Here is a 20,780-nt window from a genome sequence, read left to right as displayed (position 1 = left end):
GTTCTAACAGACTGTAGAAAAGGCATATCTCACAAATATAAAGAACTGAATATTTTTCAATGCTACCTGGTTTCAATGGAGCAACTTTGGTACCTCAAATCAGATCTTGCACATCTAACTTAACAAAGTACTAAGACTAGTGAGATGGTTCAGGGGTACAAGTGTTCCCCACAAACACCTGTCAACCTCTGTATGATCTCAGGAACACATATAATGGAGAAAAGCAAAACCCAACTTCTGAAAGTCATCCTCTGACCTCCACATGTGCTTTGTGGTATGAGCACAGCAGTGCACGTGCGCACACACACTCACGCATACATGATAATAATGATAGTAATAAATTCACTTTTCAATTTGATCTTAAATAATTAAACACAATTACAGATTTTTATTTATGCTTTTCAGGGCAAGGCCTTCCCAGATGGTCTAGGGTGGCCTAGAACTCACCTCAGGCTTCTACCTCTCCAGTCCTTGGATTACAAGTGAATGCCACTACACCTAGTAGTGAAGCAATTCTTTTCCATTTTTTTTTCTTTTCACACATTTGTTTTTATGTGTGTATATGGGTACACACATGCCACAGTGTGCATGTGGAAGTCAGTAGACAAACAGTTCTCTCCTTCCAGCCTGAGGGTCCATGTGATCAGACTCAGGCCTTAGGCTTGATAGCGGTTGTTTCTATCTACTAGATAATTCCAGTGAGCGAATTCCTAACAACAGAATTGATTGCTCGTGTTCTACATGACTTACTGCAACTTCAGTTTTAGACTGACCACCACCCCTTCTTCGCAGGGTGGTCATCAACCTGAAACAAGATACCTTACCTATACTGAGGGCATAGAGTGCAGAGCCAGCCCTCCATAAGCATGACCTCATTCTTCTCCCCTAACCACAAACTAGACACTGAGATAAAATGATAAATGAATATAACCTCACCCTACATATTTATGTGTGCTCTGCTATTTGTGACTTTGTGTTTGTTCGTGCAGAGAAGCCATGAAAAATATCACTGGGCTTATCTTGTGGAAAAGAACAAATTTTTCAACCATGAACAAGGCATAGATACCATTCCCTGAGAACTGTGTGGGAGTATAATAATTCCCTGAGTTATCATACTAAATAAGGAAAGCAAAAGTGCTTTTCAGATTTGGAAAATATTGCATCGAATGAGAGCCCAGAGGAGGATCAGCCTGCAGAGACAGCAAAACAGCTATTGAATCCAACCTGTCAAACTCCCCTCTTGGACATAACCCACAGTCCTAACTTCACCTTCTTAGCTCCTCCCATGCTGCCTCTACCAGAGAACATCTCTGTAAAATATGTAGGCACAGACTGACACAGACATTTTTGCTTTGCAATGATGAATCATTTCTTGAGTGATGTCCACACTTGATCCACTGTAGGAAAGAAAACTTTCCAGATATGGCTAAATCCTGCAGCTTAAGAGGCCCTGGACATTCATTAGTTGATACATGTAAGAATGGGTCTTCTCTGAAAAAGAGACCAAAAAAAAGAAAGAAAGAAAAAAGACTAAGGCCAATAAAGCAAAGAGCACATGAAAACCAGATTTCTATCTCAGTTTATGCAAGATTCCGGATATGAATAGACTGCTAAAATAACAAATTGTTTGGCCTGGAGTCTCTGGCTGTATATTTTCCTTGACTAATCTGTTTTAATGAAACCCTCACTCCCACAATAATGGCAAGACATAACAACTTCTTGGAAATCCTTCCCCTATTGTCTCAAGCAAGACTCCAGAAAAACTGAAACGAAATCCTTAGCTGTGAGCAGAAAAGAGTGCTGTCCCAGAGTGTCCTGGTTATCAGCCTGTTTCTCATAAACCAGCTCCTCAATTGGGCCACTTCATTAAGAAGAAGAAAAAAGACACACAGATATGTCCGTAAGCCGAACAGATGAGCCCTGATGAAGGCCAAGCCCAGTGAAAATAAGTCAAGCCCGAAGAGAGACCTTAACTGCTGTACGGTTAAACCAGATGTTTGCATAGATCCAGCCCAGTCACATGCTGTGATTTATCAGGCAGTTTATAGGAAACAGATGCCCAAGTCCTGTCCTCATGTCTTCTGGATTCTGCTTAAACTGGTGAATACAGCTGAGAATTTTATCCTATGTTTTTATTTTTTAAGTTTCCATACAATTATATCTTGCATATTTAGCATGTATGCCTTCCCTCCTACCCTTCCTTTTTCCAGCCTTGCCCCTTCCCGTTAGTCTCCTTTGTCTCACTAAACAGCTTTACTTCTATTTTGTATCATAAATTCATATATTATATTATGTATACATTTACAGGAATCACAAATGAAATCTGGGTGCACATAAATGTGCAAGTTGCAAGTGAATGTGAAAATATATGTGGAAGCCAGAAGACACCTTCAGCTGTTGTTCCTCAAGTGCCATACACCTTGTTCTTTAAGATCATGTCTCTCTTAAAAATTAGCCTGGAACTCACCAGCCAGGCTAGGCTGGCTGATGAGGATCCCAGGGATGGATGCCCCTGTCTCGGCCTCCCCAGTGCTCAGATAATAAGCATACCACACCACACCTACTCTCTTTGTTTGCTTGTTGTATTTTTAACGCATGTTCTAGGAGACTGAACTCAGTCCTCATTCTTGCAAGACAAGCATTTTATTAACTATGCAATCACCCAAGCCCAACTTAATCCCTTGATGAGGATTCAATGTTGTAGTTGCTATTTCTAACTCAAGATCACTTATTCATGGATGCTATTTTTTGGAGAGGTTCAGCTTAACTGAAATAGGCAGACTTGCTTTTAGTTTCCAGAGACCTCAAGCTTCTAAGTGACTTTGGAGGAAAAAACGTTTCAAAACTTTTCTGGAAGCAATCATTGGCTGTGAGGATCATTTCTAAATGTCTCACAGTAGTACAACATACTAGCAAAGGAGAGAGACCAGGAAACCATTGTCAATTGGATGCACATTTTCCGCTCTTTCTGAAATGGTTTATCCTCCTTCCTCCCCTGGTTCTCAGAAAAATGCCAACTCTCTGGCTCAACATTCGAGAGACTTACTGGTTAATTTTTAAAACTCTTTCCATGTATCCACCCTTTCTTCACATTGGCAACAATAGCAAAAGATTACTTAATTCCCAGCCAAAGACCATCCTCATCTTCACAGCTCTTCTTGAAAAAGAATACCTTCATGGGGAGATAAGGACTCCAAATTTCTCAAACCTTGCCTAGCCACCCTCTGGGAAGAGCACTGGCTCTTACAGGGGTGCGTAAGGCTTTCAAAAATTGTTTCCTTGCCCATGAGTCTTATAAATGCTGTCTAATTAGGTAACATGCATTCCATCTTCCACAAAAAAAAAAGAGCCTCCATCTTTTTAAGTGCCATACATCCTAATTTCCCCAGATAAGTCAGGTCTAGTTCATGGGTGGTGACTTCAAGACACCACTTGCATGCCACACATACACCTAATTCACAATGTCTTTACTTCTTGACCTTTGCTGTCTGGGCTCTCAGTTTATTGTTGCTTTCAAAGCATGAACTAGTTATGACTGCTTCTTGAAAAAGACCTTATTTTGAAATCATTAAATAAATTGTTACTTGGAAAAAAAGAGAAAGAAAAAAAGAAAGAAAAGAAAAGGTACATCAACACACCCTGTGTTTCTCCCTGGCACTGCAGCCCCTCACCTCACTTCTGCCAGAGCACTAATCATATGGTAGTGTTGGGCTCTAGGCTTGTTCTCCTTTACAGTTTTCTGACTCTACCAGAACAATCAGAGTTGCTTGAGGGCAGAGATAACTTCTTATTAAACTCTGTCTTTGTCTCCTTCTTCAGAACCTGCAAAATTGTAAAGAAGAAAATAAAGAAACACTAACAGCTGAGCTTCCAGCAAAATCAAGCTAATTTTCCTTGCACCAAATGTCCCTCCAAGAACAATTAGAAAAAGCATACAAAAAAGTTCTTTTTCAGCTGGAATGTGTTTGAATACCAAGGCAGTGAGAAGGTTTGGGGTTTAGAATCCAGAAGAACAGGGAGGTCAGGAGAAGTGAATCACGCATATGAAAACCACTGATTGACCTATGCAGAGACAGCTGAGTCTGTGGGATTCTATCAGAACTGTCATTTGTCATGGGGACTGGTAGGCAGACACAGGGATTTAAAGTCTCCCAGGGTCAAGGTAGGGTAAAATCATAGAGATTTTGACTAAGAATTAGGATTGTAACCCACGAGTCTGAAAGAACTAAGAATAAATGCTTCCAGATGGATAAAATAACACATGCCTGTAGTCCTTGCAATCAGTGGGCAGAGATAAGAGGATTTCTGTAAGTTTGAGGCCAGCCTTGTCTATATAGCTACTTCTAGGCCAGCCAGGACATTAATAAGACCACAGCTGATTCTGTTCAGAAAGGGGCAAGCCTCCCATGGCTGTCAACAAAACTGATGTATCATGTTGAGGTAGGACTAAGTCCCAACCCTCATGTTAAGGTTTGAGTGAATCAGGGGTATAGAGGGGAGATGGGGAAGAGAATGGGGGTAGAGGAGGGAGGAGAAACTGCAGTCAAGATGTAAAATAAATGAGTGAATTTAATTAATAATAACAAAAAAGGTATGATTTAAAAAAAAGACCTCATCTAAAAATAAAGCAAGAAAGTAAATAAGTAAATAAATAGCTCTAATTGATCTAAGCTTAATTTCAAATGATCATTTAGCTAAATAAATTACAAGGTACACAATGTCTGGGGAAGATATCATATTATCTATATGTATTTCCATAGACAACAATTGGCTCTCAATCGAAAGAGTCAGACACATAAGAAAACAAAATTGACAAGTTATATTAAAGAACACATGTACTACAGTTAAAGTTTTGCCTCTCAGAAAGTAAATAAAATAGTGTTACAGACAAGGACTTTAAAATGATTTTTGTATGTAATTTGAAGTTATTGTCAGAGGCAGCATTTTGGTAGGAACTACAAAATATAAAAGAAAAGGGTTTGCACATGAAAAGATCATGGGGAAATTTTTGAGAGTGACCTTGATATTGGTGGCAACCACACAGAAAAAGATCCAATGAGTTTCTTACTTACCTTTGTGTATTTTACAGCACTCCTTGTGGCATTCACCCAAGGGAAATAAATGCATGAGTTTGTGAATTAAATGTACTGTACAAAAATGTTGAAAGTAACAGTATTCTGAATATAAAAATGGATTTATCTACTTTAGAATGTTGGGATACATAGCGGTCTGTTTAGACAATAGAATAATGCAGACATAAGACATCATGACATATTTTTGTACAGCAAGTATAAATCTCCAAAGTTAACACTGAGTGAGAATCGAGACACAGAACAAATATATCTAGGAGGTACTGTATATATAAAGTCTGAATTCACATTGCAACCAGGGGTACTGGTTCCCTTCAGGAAGAGACAACGATCCAAGTATGCACAGAGGGTGTTCCAGGAGGCTGAGTTTGCTGCTCTGAGGTGGATGGCATGTCTCTATGTTTATCATCATTCATTGAGCTGTGTTTATGATTTGTGCACCTCTCTCTATGTGGCATTTACTGCATTAAAAAACATATAAAATTATAAATAAAAATAGGCATTCAATAAATGTTGTTGGAAGAATTAATGTATGAATGGATAGATCAATGAATCTTGTTTCAAGGATTTACAGCTGCCAGAGAGAAAAGGGCAAGGGGAACAGGTACTAAGAAATGAATAACCGAACAACTTCACCTGGATTTACTAAGATTTATGTCACTGTTAAAATGAGGTGACTATTGGGTGCTTGAAATAAATGTCTTTCCGGATATTACCCAATATTTGACTTAGCAATAAATTCTTTCTGTTATTATAAACCAAATTACTCTCACAGTTAACATTCTATTTGTCTTTGGTCATATTTTACTTGTCTTCTTACTAAAGACTGCTCTCAAGACAGGCCATGCTAGCTAAATAAATAAATCTTTGAATAGAAAGGACACTAGGAGAAGTTTGTTAAAATAACAGATGTGGGGATGTTATACTGGGGGCATCTACTTTCTGGTTGAATTTTAAAATTACCACATACAGGTACTCAGTGAACTCTTTTGAAAATTCTGGTACCAATCATTATATGAAAGTGGCAATTTAACAAGAGTTCCCAAAAATCTCTAGAAAGTTGAAGAGTAGTCTCCCAAGCCATTAAAATATTCTTTAGTTTTACCAATAATGTACAATAAATTGCGATGTTATTTCACTTTTGGTATTTTACTTGATTAAATTTGTCCCAATTTATTTTTACTTCCAAAACTGATTAGTAACCAGCATTTTTCTTCAGCTGTTTTATAAGCCAATTTATTATTTGACATCTCAGGCAAATTGAAGGATTCAGATTGTCTTACCGAGGATAGGGTAGGACTTGTGAAAAAGATATCAGCATTCAAGTACTTTAGAAACTCAACAAAACTCTGAAGTTTTTCAAATAGCCTAAGAGTAATATTTGAAGCAAAGTTTAAGTTACAGTATAGGAAACTATAGGGCAAGCAGCTGTTAGCACATATTGACATTACAAGCTACTCCTTATGGGTCTCAAAACACACTGTGAAAGTGAAATATCCTGATCATTAATGCCCACAGACCTTGCTAAAGCCAGTGAACCATGGAAGTGGCCAGAGGACCACCTTGATATCCTATACCTGAAACCAACCACACACACACACACACACACACACACACACACACACACACACACACCTGTTGTCCTTTGTGGCCAGCCAGAGGAAGTCTCCCTGTTTTACAGGCAGCTCTTCTCCTCACTGTTTGTCAAGGGCAAGAATCTAAGAAATCATCCAAAGGGTCTTAATTGGAGCCCAAATGGCCAAACTATACTGTGGCTGTCTAGTTCTACAATAGTTTTGAGAGCCCTGCCTTTGGGGAACAATTTAAAATGTAACTGAATAATGCTCAACTGAATCACCAATGGGGCGAGGAATAAATAAATAAAGAAATTAAAGAATTCCTAGAAATCAATGAAAATTAATATACCACATACCCAAACTTATGGGACACTATGAAAGCAGTGATAAGAGGGAAGTTCATAGCACTAAATGCCCACATAAAGAAGTTGGAGAAATCTCACACTAGTGACTTAACAGCACACCTGAAAGCTCTAGAACAAGAAGAAACAAAGTCACCCAGGAGGAATAGATGCCAGGAAATAATCAAATTGAGAGCTGAAATCAATAAAGTAGAAGCAAAGAGAACAATACAAGGAATCAATGAAACAAAGAGTTGCTTCTTTGAGAAAATCAACAAGATAGACAAGCTCTTATCCAAACTAAACAAAAGGCAGAGAAAGAGCAGCCAAAGTAGCAAAATCAGAAATGACAATGAGGAAATCCAGAGAATCATCAGGTCGTACTCCAAAAACCTCTACTCCACAAAACTGGAAAATCTAAAAGAAATGGATCATTTTCTGGATAGGTACCACATACCTAAGTTAAATCAAGATCAGATAAACTATTTAAATAGTCCAATAACCCCTAAGGAAATAAAATCAATCATTAAAATCTCCCAACCAAAAAAAGCCTAGGACCAGATGGTTTCAGCACAGTATTTTACCAGATCTTCAAAGAAGACTTAATACCAATACTCTTTAAATTGTTCGACATAATAGAAACAGAAGGAACCTTACAAAATTCCTATGAGGCTACAATTACCCTGATTCCAAAGCCAAACAAAGATGCAACAAAGAAAGAGAACTACAGACCAATCTCCCTCATGAACATTGATGCAAAAATACTCAATAAAATACTGGGAAACAGACACCAAGAACACATCAAAACAATTATCCACCATGATCAAGTAGGCTTCCTCCCAGGGATGCAAGGGTGGTTCAACATAAAAAAGTCTGTCAATGTAATACACCATATAAACAAACTGAAAGAAAAAAAAAAAACACACATGGTCATCTCACTAGATGCTGAAAAGGCATGTGACAAAATCCACCACCCTTTCTTGAAAGGTCTTCAAGAGATCAGAAATACAGGGAACATACCTAAACATAATAAAGTCAATTTAACGCAAGCCAACAGCCAACATCAAAGTAAATGGAGAAAAATTCAAAGCGATTCCACTAAAATCAGGAACAAAGCAAGACTGTCCATTCTCCCCATACTTACTCAATGTAGTACTTGAAGTTCTAGCCAGAGCAATAAGACAACATAAGGAGATCAAGGGGATACAAATTGGAAAGGAAGAAGTCAAGTTTTCCCTATTTGCAGATGACATGATAGTATACATGAGTGACCCAAAAAATTCAACCAAGGAAGTCATACAGCTAATAAACACCTTCAGCAACATAGCAGGATACAAGATTAACTCGAAAAAATCAGTAGCCCTCCTATATACAATTGACAAACAGGCTGAGAAGGAAATCAGAGATATGTCACCCTTTACAATAGCCACAAATAATATAAAATACCTGGGGGTAACTCTAAATAAGTAAGTGAAGGACCTGTATGACAGGAACTTTAAGTCCCTGAAAAAAAGAAATTGAAGAAGATGTCAGAAAATGGAAAGATCTCCCATGCTCGTGGACAGGCAGGATTAACATAGTAAAAATGGCGATCTTACCAAAAGCAATCTACAGATTCAATGCAATCCCCATTGAAATACCAACACAATTCTTCACAGACCTGGAAAGAACAATACTCAACTTGATATGGGGAAAAAAAAAAACAGGATAGCCAAAAGAATCCTGCACAATAAAACAACCTCTGGAGGCATCACAATACCTGATTTCAAGCTCTACTATAGAGCTACTGGAGTAATAAAAACAGCTTGGTACTGGCATAAAAACCAACATGTGGACCAATGGAATCGAATTGAAGACCCTGACATTAACCCGCACACCTAAGAACATATAATTTTTGACAAAGAAGCCAAAACTGTACAATGGAAAAAAGAAAGCATCTTCAACAAATGGTGCTGGCATAACTGGATGTCAACATGCAGAAGGTTGCAAATAGTTCTGTATCTGTCACTGTGCACAAAACTTAAGTCCAAGTGGATCAAAGACATCAACATTAATCCAGTTATTCTGAACCTGATAGAAGAGAAAGTAGGAAGTAGTCTTGAATGCATTAGCACCAAGAGAAACAGCACAAAGTGCAAACACTGAAAGTGTGAGGTTGCTCAAGGAATTACATTACTTGAGATGAATCCCTTAAATTAGTTGGAATTTGTCGTCAAAACATCATGAATAACCCATTACTTTGTGTGTGTGTGTGTGTGTGCGTGCGTGTGTGTGTGTGTGTGTGTGTTATTTTTTTAAATTTTACATATCAGCCACGGATTCCCCTGTCCTCCCTCCTCCCCTCCACCCCCCACCCCCTGCACTCCCCCAACCCACCCCCCATTTCCACCTCTTCCAAATATAACACCAGCAGCACAGACACTGAGAGCAACAATTAATAAATGGGACCTCTTGAAACTGAGAAGCTTTTGTAGAGCAAAGGACATGGTCAAAAAGACAAAGCATCAGCATACATAATGGGAAAAGATCTTCACCAACCCCACATCTGACAGAGGGCTGATATCTAGAATATGTAAAGAACTCCAGAAATTAGACATCAAAATACCCAACAGTCCAATTAAGAAATGGGCTATAGAACTAAACAGAGAATTCTCAACAGAGGAAGCTCAAATGGCTGAAAGACATTTAAGGAATTGCTCAACATCCCTAATCATCAAGAAAATGCAAATCAAAACGACTCTGAGATACAACCTTACAGCCCTCAGAATGGCTAAGATAAAAAACATTGAAGACAGCTTATGTTGGAGAGGATATGAAGCAAGGGGAACACTCCTCCACTGTTGGTGGGAATGCAAACTTGTACAGCCACTTTGGAAATCAATATGGCGCTTTCTTAGAAAATTGGGAATCAATCTCCCCCAAGACCAAGCTAAACCACTCTTGGGCATATACCCAAGGAATGCTCAATCATACCACAAGGGCATATGCTCAGCTATGTTCCTAGCAGCATTGTTTGTAATAGTCACAACCTGGAAACAACCTAGATGCCCTTCAACTGAAGAATGGATAAAGAAAATGTGGTATATATACACAATGGAGTTCTCAGCAGAGAAAAACAATGACATCATGAGGTTTGCAGACAAATGGATGGATCTAGAAAAAAATCATCGTGAGTGAGGTAACCCAGACTCAGAAAGACAAACATGGTATGTACTCACTCATAGGAGGATACTAGATGTAAAGCAAAGAATGATTAGTCTACTACTCACAATTCCAAGGAGGCTACCTAATAAAGAGGACCCTATGAAAGACACAGGGATCACCCAATGACAGAGAAATGGATGAGATCTACATGAGCAAACTGGACATGAGGGGGCATAGGAAGGGCAAGAGTCAGGGGAAAGAGAAAGCTTAGGGGAGTGGGAGATCTCCACTGGATCAAAAACAGAGAGGGAGAACAAGGAAAGAAATACCATGTTAAATGAAGACCACATGGAAATAGGAAGAAGCAAAGTACTAGAGAGGTCCCCAGAAATCCACAAAGATACCTCCACAATAGACTACTGGCAGTGGTTGAGAGGAAGCCCAAAGTGACCTACTCTGGTGATTGGATGGCTGAACACCCTAACTGTCATGATAGAACTCTCATCCAATGACTGACTGATGGAAGCAGATGCAGAGATCCACAGCCAAGTCCCAGGTGGAGCTCCAGGACTCCAATTGATGAGAAAGAGGAGGGATTGTATGAGCAAGAGATATTGAGACCATGATTGGAAAAACCACAGGGATAAATAGCCAAACTGGTGGAAACACGTGAACTATGAACCAATAGCTGAGGAGCCCCCATGGAACTGGATCAGGCCTTCTGGACAAGTGAGACAGTCAGTTGATTAGCTTGAACTATTTAGGAGGCCCCCAGACAGTAGGACCAGGACCTGTCTTTAGTGCATGATCTGGCTTTTTGGAAGCTAGGGCCTATGCTGGGACACTTTGCTCAGCTTAGATGAAGGGAGGAGGGGACTGGACCTGCCTCAACTGAATCTACCAGGCTCTGCTGAATCCCTAGGGGAGTCCTTGCCTTGGCAGAGGTGGAAATGGGGGGTGGGATGGGGGGAGTGTGAGGGGTGGGGTGGGAGGAGGGAGGACAGGGGAATCCGTGGCTGATATGTAAAATTAAAAGAAAAAACACACACAAAAAAAATAAATAAATAAAAAGTAATGGGTTATTCATGATGTTTTGATGACAAATTCCAACTAATTTAAGGGATTCATCTCAAGTAATGTAATTCCTTGAGCAACCTCATACTTTCAGTGTTTGCACTTTGTGCTGTTTCTCTTATTATTGTTTAGTTAACATTTTTCTTATAACTTTTCTTTTTTATGTTTTTGCTGATGTTAGGTTGGCTGGTTGTTAGCTTTTGATTTTCTATAGGATGACTGGGTGTCACATAGCCAAGGGCGAATATTTTTCTTTAACTTGGTTCAATGTTTTATTTAAGTATGTCAACTTAATCTTGAACAATAATATTTTCCAAATCATGAGATTGGTATATATACAATCTGCATTTTTAATATATTTAAAACAAATGGATAGGTATAAATCTTTAAGAATAGGTACTGATCATTGACCATTGAAAGTCAGCTTCTTCACTCCTGACTTACTGTACTTTGGAAACACATGTGTATTTTATGTCAGCTTTTTGATGCCTTCCATGCATACCTGTTAAAACAAGTAGGTGCAGAAGAAGGAGTCAATAGAAGACCTGAGTTTCAGTGATGGCTTAACCACAAAGTGGCTGTAGCCCAGATGATTGATTTGCTGTCTGCATCTACTCTATCATCTGTGCACAGAAACAAAAACATCTAATTTTCAAGACTATGAAACTTAAACAGTACTATGTTTCTACTACAGGAAATACAGTTATTGCAACATAATTGGAACCCAAAAAATGGCAACCATGGTTCATTCCTTTTTAAATCAAAGAATAAGTCCTAGGTTCTCTGGAGTTTTTATTTTGAGTGTTCTCCAATGCAAAGACAAAGGATTTTATGCAAATGAGAAACATGTACATCATATGAGGTAATATTCTTATAAATAAAAGAAATCAGAGAAATGGCTTACCAGTTAAGAGCACTCACTGCTTTTTGCAAGGGACAGGTATTCAATTGCCAGCCTGCACATCAGATGACTGACAACTGCCCATAAACTCAGCTCCAGGGCATCCAATGACCTCTTTAGGCGTATTTGCACCCATTTATACACACCTACACACACATACAATTAATAAAAAATAAAATGAATTTAAAAAATTAAATCACTATACTGTTTATAATTTTACTGATATACCATTTCCATATGTCATGCTGAGTCTTAATAGTTTGGACATCTCCTGACCTATCTCAATACTGGTACTTTGGAGACAAATTCTGGATATTTGTTGTGTGACACTATTCCTGGTGAGATGTGAACATATGTGTCTACTCACCCCAGATAGGGAACCAACTAAGACAAAACTATGGGTGGCACCAAAGTCCAGCATAATGACCCAATAAGTTTTATTTAAGTGACATATAAGGATATGGTTGAAGGGCTGCTTATAGGAGAATAAATGACTTAAAGACAACTATATCACTGAAGCCCACCCCATCATAAGTGATAGCTCACAAAATCTGAAAACCTGAGCTCATAACTTGCAAGCAGATCAATGTGTCATTTCCTGGTGGCCTTTCCCAGGCAGCTTGATTGGTCTCTGCTTCTTCCAGGCTGATCAGCTGGCCTCTGTATGTCTTTCAGACTGTTCAGCCTGAGCCTCTTATTTGCACCTTCACTTATCTAAAAATGATTCTCAGCAGTCTTTGCTGCTTATGTACTCTGAGGGAGGAAGGGATTGGACTACTAAATCTGGTCAGCTTTGGGGACTTCCTGAAGCTATTTGAGTTGTCTACTTCATACAGAGCTTTCCTGCAAGACGGAGTGTTTCACCTCCCCTGAGAACATTTTGTTGTTTCACCTCCTTGTCAGCATCCTGTATTAACATATCCCATTGTTTCACCTCCCGTTATGTCTTGCATCTTAAGAAGTTTCCTCCCAAAATGAAAGCTTTTAACCTCAGAGGAAGCTGTCACACAACATTATTTAGCTCTACTGTCCAAATCTCTCCAGAAACTGCTACTTCTTTCTAATCACAGTATTCCAGATGCCTTTGATACTAACATAGTCTACTGTTACAGTCAGGCCTGGCTTCCATTTGCACTGTTCAACCTAACCTCTACCAGCATAAACAAAGGAATCCATTACTTTTTACATTTTCTCTTCTTGTGTGTGTGTGTGTGTGTGTGTGTGTGTGTGTGTGTGTGTGTGTGTATCATGGCATGCCTGTGGACTTCAGAGGACAGCTTGTGGAAGTCAGTTCTCTCCCCCTACCACGCGGACCCTAGGGATTGAATAAAGGTCATCAGGTTTGGCAGCAATCATGTTTACTTCCTGATCCGGTTCACTGACTAAGAACTCTTTTTAAGAATAGAATTTGTATCCCTCTTATTTGTAATCTTCCAGCTACCTAACAACACTCTCCCAAAACACCTGCTTTCCTTCTACACCACCTCAAAGTATCATGTAATCTGTCCCCTATCTATATGTATTACATACAACAATATTATTGACTCTCCCATTCAAAATAACTTTTTAAAGATTTCACAAACTATAACACACTTTGTCCCTTTAAGACATTTGAATGTCCTGTGTATTTTTGTATAGAATATTTTTTTGCAAGCATAACTGACGTGTCTGCCTGTCTGGCACCAGAATAATTTTTTTTTTTTTTTTTACCCAGGGAGCGTCTCAAAAATTTTATATTTCCTTGTTGTCAATCTAAAGTCAACTCTTACACCATGATGACAAGGAACTGTCTAAGCTTCCACCAGGAACACAGAGAAAAGTCCATTCTCACACTGAGAGGACAGGGAAATGTACGCTTCCACCAAGAATATGGAGAAAAGTCCATTCTCACACCATGATGACAGGGAAATGTCTATGCTTCCACCAGGAACACAGAGAAAAGTCCATTCTCACAGCATGAGGACAGGGAACTGTCTAAGCTTCCACCAGGAATACAGAGAAAAGTCCATTCTCACAGCATGAGGACAGGGTAATGTCTAAGCTTCCACCAGGAATATGGAGAAAAGTCCATTCTCACACCATGAGGACAGGGAAATGTCTACGCTTCCACCAGGAATACAGAGAAAAGTCCATTCTCACACCATGAGGACAGGGAAATGACTACGCTTCCACCAGGAATACAGAGAAAAGTCCATTCTCACACTGAGAGGACAGGGAAATGTCTACGCTTCCACCAGGAACACAGAGAAAAGTCCATTCTCACAGCATGAGGACAGGGAACTGTCTAAGCTTCCACCAGGAATACAGAGAAAAGTCCATTCTCACAGCATGAGGACAGGGTAATGTCTAAGCTTCCACCAGGAATATGGAGAAAAGTCCATTCTCATACCATGAGGACAGGGAAATGTCTACGCTTCCACCAAGAACACAGAGAAAAGTCCATTCTCACAGCATGAGGACAGGGGCCTCTTCTCATTGCCATGTCCCTGGCAACTAAGGAAGACTTGACTCACATTTACATATGTTAAGAATTAATGAATGTATTAGAATGGACCAATTCATGTTACAATTTTTTTTTTCTGAAAACCTACTGATAAATGCATACATTTAACTACAAAATCCTACTCTAGATGAGAGTATTTCTGAAGTTCCTTTGAGAGTCCCCACATATTAACACATCATACATCACCTTTCCCACACCAAAGTAAATATTCTGTGTCTGTGCATATTTCTAAATCAAATCTTCACAGACAGGACAGAATTTCCTGAGAGGTATAGAGTACCTCCCCTGTTCCATATGTGCCTGCTGACCTTCCATTTGGAGCACTCCTTTCTAATAAATGAGGCTACTGCATCTTGAAATGGATAGCTCTCCTATCTGATATTCAGATGTGGCTGAGATATCAGCCCCAAACCCACTGATAAGGAAATTTCTAATGATAACAGCAGGCTTGACATTGATGAAGCCTCCCCATCTGGTGTGGTTAGGGGAGCATTCATGGATAAAGGGTTGTGAAATGTGTTCTTCTGGCTCTTGGCCACCACCACATTGTGCTAAGCTTTCTCTCTTTCCTGCACTGCTCTGCCACCTCCTGCCCACCTCAGTAAGTTTTGAAAGAACTACCCCAGAAATTCCAAGCTGTCTTTGTGAGTCATCCTTTCTTCTTCTTGAGTAAAATGGACTGCTTTATTAAACAGGGGTAAACACCTTCCCTTTGGATGTATTCATGAAGTTCTTATGCCGAAAAGAGAGTTTCATAAGCAGTCAGTGTCACATTAATGTTCCCTCAGAGGCCAATGCAGTGTCTAATGGAGTTTCTCGGTACATTTTAAAAGTCAGCAACATTCTTAAATGACTGTGGATGCTGCTTCCGTGGTCCTTTAGACAGTTTCCTATATTTCCATTTGGATGTACTAAATGGGAGGTGGCACACTTAGGCATCCAGGTTGATCTAATTGACTACAGGGACTTCCAAATGTTTTTGTTGTTGTTGTTGTTGTTGTTGTTGTTGTTGTTGTTGTTTCATAAAAATGATTTGTGGATTCAGTGTCCCATTGCCTTAAGAAAAGTACACACCCATTCTATCATACATATAGTTGCATCTGAATAGCTGTAATACCATAATAGACTAATTAGCTTCACAAATTATGAACTGATATTAAACATGATAAAGATAAATGCCTTTCATGTCTCCTGGAAGGAAGAACAAATTAAAATGCCCTGACTCAAGTGCAACACTATTCTTGGTACTAAACACAAGTATATATTTTTCAAAAATATAATTGAAAATTTATAGAACTTATTTACATTCTACATAATGTACCCTGAAATATTATCATGAAATTTTAAAATTGAGGGCTTCGACTGATAAATGAGAAATAAGAAATCTTGGTGAAGGACGTAAACAACCTAATGAAAGACTTTAAAACAGAAGTCAAAAATCTTTATTTTGAATTTGTTTTTATCTAATACAATATCCTAAATTATTTTTTCATACAGAAAATTATCTTATTTATTTATTTATTTTATTGTTATTTATTATATTTGTGTTTTAATTTTACACATCAGCCATGGGTTCCCCTGTCCTCCCCCCTCCCGTCCCCGCCCCCACCTTTCCCCCAGCCCCTCCCCTCCATTCCCATCTCCTCCAGGGCCAAGACTCCCCTGGGGATTCATTTAAACCTGGTGGATTCAGTACAGGCAGGTCTATTCCCCACCTTCCAGGCTGAGCAAAGTGTCCCTATGTAAGCCCAAATTTCCAAACAGCCAGCTCATGCACTAAGGACAGGTCCTGGTCCCACAGCCTGAGTGCCTTCCAAACAGTTCAAGCTATCCAATTGTCTCAGTTATCCAGAGGGCCTGATCCAGGTGGGAGCTCCACAGCATTTGGTTCATAATTCATGTGCTTCCATTCCTTTGGCTATTTGTCCCTGTGCTTTTCCAATCTTGGTCTCAACAATTCACGTTCTTACAGTCCCTCCTCTTTCTCAACAATTGGACTTCTGGAGCTCCACCTGGGGCCTGGTCAAGGATCTCTGCATCCACTTCCATCAGTTATTGGATGAGAGTTCCAGCACGACTGTTAGGGTGTTTGGCCATCTGATCACCAGACTAGGTCAGATCAGGCTTTCTCTCGACCATTGCCAGCAGTCTACAGAGGATGTATCATAGTAGTACTGGAAATATTAGCCAGACTGAAACACAGAAACAGTATTAAAACTTTTGTAAACCAGTGATACCTTGAGTATTATCACCATAATATCTGACTTCTCCTTCTGTCACATGAACTAAATTACTAATTTTTTGTGGAAATGGGTCATGGTATGCTATGTGTATATGTGTGTGCATTTGAGTGTGTGTGTGTGTGTATGTGTGTTTGTGTGTGTCTATGTGTGGATGCATGAATGCACAGAGTCCAGAGTTTGAAGTTGAATGCCTGTCTTTATTCCCTTCCACATTTAATGTAATTTTTGAGGTAAGAGTCTCTCACTGAGCCTGGAGTTCAGTGATTGACTAGAATGACTGACCAGACACCTCCAGGATCTTCCTGTCTTGTTTCTCCCCATTGCTAGAACTGCAGATGCACACTGCCAACTTTGGCAATTATAACGTGGGTACTGAGGATCTGAACTTAGTTCTTCATATTTATATGGCAAACACTGACTCATCTCTCTCACCAGCTCCTAAATGATGTTTTTATACATACCAAGGACTTGATGTCTTTACAATAAACATAAACACTTATAAAATGACATAATTATATGTTTATATGGTATAAATTTCAATGAACCACATGGTGATCTTTTGTCAGAATTATTCACAGCTAATTTCTTGTCCCAGATTGATAACCAATACATTAGGTTTCATCTTACTCTCTATTTCTGTGTTAAAAAACAATGACCAAAAGCAGCTTATGGAGGAAAGGGTTCTTTCCATCTTACAACTCCAAATCATAGTCTAGCATCAAAGAGAGCCAAGGCGAGAACTCAAGGCAGGAACCTGGAGGCAGGAACTGAAGCAGAGACCATGAAAGTGTGCTGTGTGCTGATTTGCTCTCCATGGTCTGCTCAGATTGCTTTCTTAAAGAACTCAAGCCCAATAGGGAAGTAGAAGTGGGGGTTGAGGGGTGGACATGATCAAGGTACACTGTATACATGCAAGCAATTTCCAAACAATAACTTAAAGAAAAAAGGCAGTAATATAAAAAGAATCCAGGACTAACTTCCTAGGAGTGACACCACCCACAGTGGGCTAGATCCTCCAACATCAATCATTAATCAAGAAAATGCTCCATAGATTTGTCTACAGGCCAGTCAGATGGAAGCATTTCTTTTAAACTCAGGTTCCCTAGAATGAGATGACCTAAGCTGTCTCAAGTTGACAAAAACTAATCAGTATGTATATATATACAGATAGACATCTTTTTAACACAATTGCAAAGCAGAATATATTTGTATCTTACATGTCCTGTCTTCATTAGCAATATAACTCTACTAGCAAAAAATAAAATGTGCTACATGGTTAACTTCAACTTTCCCTGGACTCTGGGTCACTTATTAAATTGTTTCTTGCCAACAACAATGGAAAAGATGAGACAGTCCATGGTGGACTGTGGTTCTGCTACAGAACTGTATAGAAGCATCTACCATTGAGAGCACAGACATGATCAACAGGTTTCTTCTCTGTGAACACTTAGAACCCAATTCTGTGCTTCAACTAGTTCTAACAAGTTTAAAATCCAGTTTCAGTGGCTGAAGAGATGGGTTAGTGCTTAAGAGTGCTTGATGGGCAGAGTTCAGATCCCAGCACCCGTGTAAAAAAGCTGGGCATGGCTCATAAACCAATCAACTTTATTGGTGTTGATGAAGACATTCCATCTGATACCTCTCAAATAAGATTCTAACTCAGTTTCCAGTTAAATAATTCCAGTGTAGCAGGCATATTGTGATGGTTTGAGTATGAAATTTCACCAACAGTATCAAGTGTTTAAAAGTGAACTTACCTGGTGGCACTGTTTTGAGAGGTTATGGAACCTTTGGGCATGAGGACATAGGTGGAGAAAGTGGATTTCTAGGATTGGATCCTGAGGTTTATAGCACTGTCTCACTTCCTGTCTTCCTGCTGCTTCTGCTAATCTTCTTTCTGAATGATCACGTCTGAGTAATTAGCCCTACTTTCCTGCTGCAGAGCCTTAAGCTGCTCATCCCCCTTATGCCTTTCCCACCATGATGAACTGTACCCTCAAACTATGAGAAATAATAAAGCCTTCACCCAATGCTAAAAGTCACCAATATGTTATTTATAAAACTTTCTGTTACTTGATAAGTTGAATGCAAGAAGTCCATCATTGTATTGCATCCATGTCATATTCCTCATGATAAGGCTTGAGCAATTCCAGTGGCAGCCTTTGAAATATCAAGAACATCTCTTTCATACAGTACCTAAAATTAACCTTCAGGATACTCCTACATTCCTCTTATTGCTGTATATGATTAAGTTGGCAATGAAGTTAATCACAACCCTTTCTTTTCTTATGTAAAATGAGGCATATTAGACTTACATTTTTCTCTTAAATTGGAGAACAAAATGAATTAGAAAAAAAAATCTCTGTAGGGACAATTCATATCCACTGAGGTGAAGGGATATTGTTGAGGGATAACACCCTTGCATTGCTCAGAGATAACACTGTTGTGGGTAAACAGAGTATCTTTGCACCTTTGTTCTGAACATTACTGGTTTGACTTTGTTTTCTTTTGTTTTGTTTTCAGACAAGTGAGACTGTCTTGTGTGTGCTGCAGACCTTCATACTACTGTATGAAGTGAACCTCAGTGTGCCAGTGAGCTTCTCTACATTTTAAACAACTATAGGTTTATGGTTTCTAATCTACTTTCTTTTGATACTTCCAATTGAGACCCTTTGCTTCTTTAAAATCTGGCAGATAGTTTTGTAGGACAGCTTTGTTAATCAGAAGAAGGCTTGTTCACAATGCACACTCCCTTCAAAGTGGTAAAAAGAGAATCCAACCTTCTATATGTGGCAAAGTGCTTCCTATGTGATAAATTGGAAGGCAATCTGCACCTGTTTGATTTTCACTTTTATATTATTCTACTTTTCACTCACTTTTGTTTCTGATGCTTCTATTTCCCTACAGATCTCAAGTGATGTGCCTGCTCAACGGTCACTATTTCTTCATTTCCTACTGCTGTTCTGTGCAGTTTCATTTGGCTCTAAATCTTTTAGGACTGTTATGCGGAAGCCTGTTAGATCCTTTACTTTATAGTCTATCTTCTCAAAGGCATTCATTCATCTGAGCTTTTACACAGCATACCCATAAAGACAATCCTTTAGACTCAGAGTCAAACACATTTTCCCCTAACATGCCATAATCTCTAGTTTTCTTTGTTCACAGATTTAAAATATATCGTCTTTGTAATGCAGAGAATCATGAGTTCCTCTTTAACTCTGTCCATTGAAGTAGCACATGTTTTTCTAATGTCAGCCTTGATTTTTCTTTTCTGAGAGAGAATAATAACTATCTTTTATGAAAACACCAGAGTTACTTATATTACACTTGAGATCTTTTTATTCCATTCTCAGGTAATGGATTACTGCAGTTTTTTTCTGACAAGTTGCTATAGCTGGCAATTTATATCAGCAAACATGCTTCATTGCTATTGTCTTACACTATATTTTTAAATGTTTAGAATACCAGTATTTCATTTCTATTTATTTGTGTGTATATGCATTTATGTGTTTGAGCAGGTATATGTTTATGTGTACTCACAAGGATATAAAGGCCAAACGACAATCTCAGATGTACTTCCTCAGGGATTTGCTACCTGTTTTTTTGAGGCAGGGCCTCTCACTGACCTGCAGCTCACCAAGCAGCCTAAGCTAGCTGTCCAAAAGCCTCAGAAATCTGCCTGTCCTCACCTTCCCAAAACTGGGATTACAAGTGTGCACCACCACACCCACATTCTTCCTGGGTTTGGGGGATTAAATTGAAGTCACTATGTTTGCGAGGCAAGCACATTGCCAACTGACCCATCTCTGCAACCCAAGCTTTCATTTCATATACTGCATGCTTTATGGTAAATTCCTAATAATTTTCTAAAATAAAATAAAAGTGAAGAAAATACTAAGCATTAGAT

This window comes from Onychomys torridus, chromosome 5 (genome assembly GCF_903995425.1).
Source record: "Onychomys torridus chromosome 5, mOncTor1.1, whole genome shotgun sequence".
NCBI classification, from domain to species: domain Eukaryota; kingdom Metazoa; phylum Chordata; class Mammalia; order Rodentia; family Cricetidae; genus Onychomys; species Onychomys torridus.
Note: the sequence above shows the minus strand (reverse complement) of the source record.